The 5,135-nt window shown below is 41.3% G+C and overlaps 1 pseudogene; it reads right to left on the reverse strand.

The window, feature by feature from the left end:
- Positions 1 to 2,462: 2,462 nt before the first annotated feature.
- On the reverse strand, positions 2,463 to 4,548 carry LOC123830272 (annotated as a pseudogene).
- Between the last annotated feature and the right edge of the window lie 587 nt (positions 4,549 to 5,135).

The raw sequence follows: 5,135 nt of genomic DNA on the forward strand, positions 1-5,135 counted from the left end.
GCACAACTTCTTTTTAAATGTATTTTATTGATTATGCTATTACAGTGGTCCCATTTCCTCCCCTTCACTCCCCTCCACCTTGCACACCCTCTCCCACCCACATCACCCCTGTTTACTTCATGTCCATGTGTCATAAGTTCTTTAGCTTCTACATTTCCCACATTATTCTTGCCCTCCCCCTGTCTATTTTTTACCCTACCATCTATGCTACTTATTCTCCATACATTTTCCCCCTCTTTCCTCCTCTCACTCTCCTATTGCTAACCTTCTATGTGATCTCCATTTCTGTGGTTCTGTTCCTGTTCTAGCTGATCGCTTAGTTTGCTTTTGTTTTTGTTTTAGGTGTGGTTGTTAATAATTGTGAGTTTGCTGTCATTTTACTATACATGTTTTTTATCTTCTTTTCCTTAGACAAGTCCCTTTAACATTTCATAAAATAAGGGCTTGTGATGATGAACTCCTTTAACTTAACCTTATCTGAGAAGCACTTTATTTGCCCTTCCGTTCTAAATGAGAGCTTTGCTGGATAGAAGAATCTTGGATATAGGTCCTTGCCTTTCATGACTTGGAATACTTCTTTCCAACCTCCTCTTGCCTGCAAGGTCTCTTTTGAGAAATCAGCTGACAGTCTGATAGGAACTCCATTGTAGGTGACTGTTCCCTTATCTCTTGCTGCTTCTAGGATTCTCTCCTTCATTTTTACCTTGGCTAATATAATTATGATGTGCCTTGGTGTGCTCCTTCTTGGGTCCAACTTCTTTGGGACTCTCTGAGCTTCCTGGACTTCCTGGAAGTCTATTTCCTTTGCCAGATTGGGGATGTTTTCCTTATTTGTTCAAATAACTTTTCCACTTGTTGCTCTTCCTCTTCCCCTTCCCCTTCTGGTACCCCTATAATTCAGATGTTGGAATGTTTAAAGATGTCCTGGAGGCTCCTAAGCTTCTCCTCATTTTTTTTTGAATTCTTATTTTTCCATTCTTTTCTGTTTCTTTCCTTCTTCCTTCCTTCTGGTCCACTCTATAGTTTTGAGTACATTTCCTTCCCATCACCATTGGTTCCCTGTGCATTTTCCTTCTTTTGTCTTATCATAGCCTTCATTTTTTCATCTAATTTGTGACCAAATTTAACCAATTCTGTGAGCATCCTGATGACCAGTGCTTTGACTTATGCATCTGATAGGTTGGCTATCTTTTGGTTGCTTAAAGTTTTGGCTCTGGGGTTTTGATTTGTACTTCTGTTTTAGCCTTTTTTTTTTTTTTTTAAATCTGGTTGCACCTCTTACTTATGAGGGATGGAGCCTTGGATGTCCACCAGGGTGGGGCAACCCAGTGGCTGTGTTGTGATGTTGTATGTGGGGGTAGGGTCTGAGAGGAAACAATGGCGCTTGCTCCTCCCTCCGTCGTATTTCAGTCCCTTCTGCCACTTCCCCCAAGCAAATTGGGCCTTTCTGGTGCTAATTTCCGCGTGGGTGGGCTTGTAGAAGTTCAAGTCCCCGTGGGTCTCTCCAACGCACTCTCCTGTGAGGCTGGGAGTCTTTCTCTGCACCTTAACCCCCACAGGTGTTTTCAATCAGTGCCCTGAGGCTCTATTTCTCGGTACCCTGAGTTGCAAGGTCTATCTCACTGCCCAATTTTGCCCCGTTTATCTGTGCATGAATGTGGCCCAGACAGCCAGGCACCCTGTGTGCAGTGCCTCATTTCACAGTCGCTGCCTTGCTGGGTCTGCCAGCTGCCTGTGCACCCAGGGTCCGACCACTGCAGTCTTGCACTCGGGATGCCTTACATGCTCGGTGCCACCACTTTTTGTGCCACAACTCCTCTCCACCTGGCTGCCTAACTCCACTCCTCCTACTGGTCTGAATGAATATTTACATTTTAACTCCTTGGTTGTCTGACTTCCATACAGTTCAATTTTCTGTCAGATCTGGCCATTATCTTGTTTCTAAATTGTTGCTGACCTTGTTTTGGTTGTGTCAGGAGGCACAGTATATCTACTTACACCTCCATCTTGGCCAGAAGTCCCAATTGCATAACTTCTTCATTCATTCATCCATCAGTGGACACTTACATTGTTTCCACATCTTGGCAATTGGAAATAAGGCTGCTATAATGATGGAGGTACAGATATCTTCTCAAGTTAGTGTTTTGTTTCCTTTGGATATATTCCTAGAAATGGAATTGCTGGACTATATGGTATTTTTTTAAGGTGCATCTTCTTTGTTTTGCATACTTTAATTTCAGAACAAAATAAACAAAAAAAATTGCCATACACAACATCCAAATCCTATGTCAAATGTGAGAAGTGGAGCCTTGAGGCCCTTGATTCCTGCCTGAGGTAGAAAGATGGGATAGAAAAAAACACTAGACATCAGCAGAGGAAACCTGCTGGAGCCACTCAGGGCTTCTGGGGAGCCATGAAGATACTATACAGAGGGAACAAGGTCTGCAGATAGAAACTCTTACTCTACTTCTTCCTGGTGAGAGAGAGGCATTCTCATCACCCTCAAGGGGGGAGTTCTCATTGGGAAGAGAAGCACTGGGTTCTTCTGCTGTCACTTCATCTTCATCAGTGCCTAGACCTAGCTTGATCATGTGGTAGATGGAGTTGTAGTGGATCTGGGGATCCTTAAGTGAGAAGTCAGAAGAGTACAGTGAAATTTCAAAGAGCAGCACCACAAGTTCTTGACAGCTTTGTCATTATCATCTGCCTCTGCCTTCTGCTGCAGAGTCTTCACAATAGGGTGGTTGAGGTTGATCTCCAGGTTCTCTTTGGCTATCATAGAGTTGTCCTGAGGTGCCTGGGCTTTCATGATATGCTCCATGTGGGCTGTTCAGTCACAAGTGCTGGTCACAGTGCAGCAGGGTAAAGACACAAGCCTAGGATGAAGAAATAATGGGAGATGTTTTTCTCAACCTTCTTATTCAAGATTTCTTTCATGAATTTGCAGATGTTTTCAAACTTGGCCTTACTGTCTTTTATTTAGTTCTCCTCTTCATCCTCAGGTAGGTTCAGGCCCTCCTTGTTAACTAAGACCAGGCTCTTCTCATCAAACTCCTTCAGTTGCTGCATGTAGTACTACTCATTCTTAGGCTTCATCATATACAAGGTATATACTACCTAGTAGCCCACTTCTGCACTGGCTTCACTAAAGCAGAGTGGAAACCTGCTCTTTGCTATTAACAGTGATGTAATAGATGTAAGTCTGGGTCTCCTTTATGTGAGATGCATAGTTTGAAAGAGAAGTCCTTTCATATACAGACTATGGGGTGTGATAGCACAGAAGCTCAGAAAGGATTCTGAGTTCTCATGGATTCCAAGCTCATAGAATTTGTGTATAGTTCTCCTTGTCTTCTGTCAGCTCAGAGAAGAGCTCAGGTCATTTCTTAACAATATTTTTATGAATGACCTTCAAGGTTTTGTTCTGCTGCAGCATTTCTCCAGAGATGTTCAGGGGCAGATCCTCAGAGTCAACTACACCATGGATCATGTTGAGATACTCTGGTATCAGCTTGTCACACCTATTCATGATGAACACAGATAGGACATAGAGTTTGATGTTCTTCTTCTTGTTGTTCTCAAAGAGGTCAAAAGACACCTTATGGGATGAATAGCAATGTCCTGAATTCCAGCTGACCTCCTACAGAGAAGTGCTTGACTGCCAAGTGGTTTTCCAGTCATTGGTAAGCCTCTTGTAGAACTCTCCATATTCTTCCTGTGTGATATCATCAGTGTTTCTGGTACAAATTGTCTTGGTACTTAGTTCTTCCTGACTGATATATTTCTCCTTAATCTTTTTCTGTTTTCTTTTACTTATCCTTAGCACTGTTATCTTCAACTGGGCCTATGTCTTCAATCTTGGCTTTCTCTCATAAATTTTATTTTTCTCTTCTTTCTCACCTTTCTTCATCATCATTGATTTTTTCTCTCATTCTTCTCTAATTCAAGGGTGATTGGATAACCTATGAACTGTGAATGCTGCTTTACCACTTCTTTTACCAACTTCTCTAAGTATTCTGTTTGGCATTCTTTAAGGTAGAGGATCATTTTGGTACCCCAGCCAGTGGTCTCACTGTGGTTAGCTGGTATAGCAAAGGAACCCCCAGCAGAAGATTCTCAGGTATATTGCTCATCATCATTGTGCTTTGAAATTACAACCACTTTCTCTATAACCAGGCAGAATAAAAAACAAAATCAACTTGTCCAATCATAGAGATGTCTGTGCCAGGTTGAAGAGCATTCATAAGTGCCTTAGTACTAGACTTGTCAATGGTTCACAGATAATTTATGAGATTAGCTTTGGTCAGGCCAAAGCCTGTGCCCACCAGAGTCTGGGTGTGTTCCCAGAGATCAGGGAATATCACAATGTTCAGTTCTTTACCACTGTCCCACTTGTAAGGGTCAGTCATAGTGTATATTGTCCAAGGCATCAGAAGCATTACTGATCAATTTTCAAATGAAAATTTTCTTGGTGGAATAGAAGGTATTGATGATGTTTAATGTGAATTGGGTAGTTTCTTTCTGGAAGGAAAAAGTCTCTATGTTTCCTCTCTATGATTCACTTCCTCAGGCACCTTGAAGGTGAAGAGATGCAAGTACTAGAAAGAAGGTAGGCAGGGACTGTGTCCTGCTGACATGTTGCATGAAACATATGGTATTTCTATATTTATTGTTTGAGGATCCTACAAACTGTTTTCCATAGCAGATGTACCAATTTACCAAATTTCATGGACATTACAGTGCACAAAAGTTCCCTTTCACCACATCCACACCAGCATTTGTTATCTCTTGTCTTTTTGATGATGGCCATTCTAACATACTATCTCATTGTGGTTTTAATTTGCATTTCCCTAAAGAACAGTGATGTTTAGCATCTTTTCATGTGTCTGTTGGCCTTTCATGTATCCTTTATGGGGGGGAAGAAATGTTTATTCAGGTCTTTTCCTGTTTCTAAATTGGATTATTTTATTTTATTGCTATTGAGTTGTATACTATTATATTTTAGGAGTTAAAAGCCTTTATCAGATATATGGCTTGCAAATAATTTTTTCCCATTGTGTAGGTAGTTTTTTTACTTTGTTGATGGTTTCATTTGCTGTGTGGAAACTTTTTAGTCTGATGTAGTCGATGTAGTCTGA

This window comes from Phyllostomus hastatus, unplaced genomic scaffold, assembly GCF_019186645.2.
Source record: "Phyllostomus hastatus isolate PE091 unplaced genomic scaffold, TTU_PhHast_1.1 phas_contig_1453, whole genome shotgun sequence".
Lineage (NCBI taxonomy): Eukaryota > Metazoa > Chordata > Mammalia > Chiroptera > Phyllostomidae > Phyllostomus > Phyllostomus hastatus.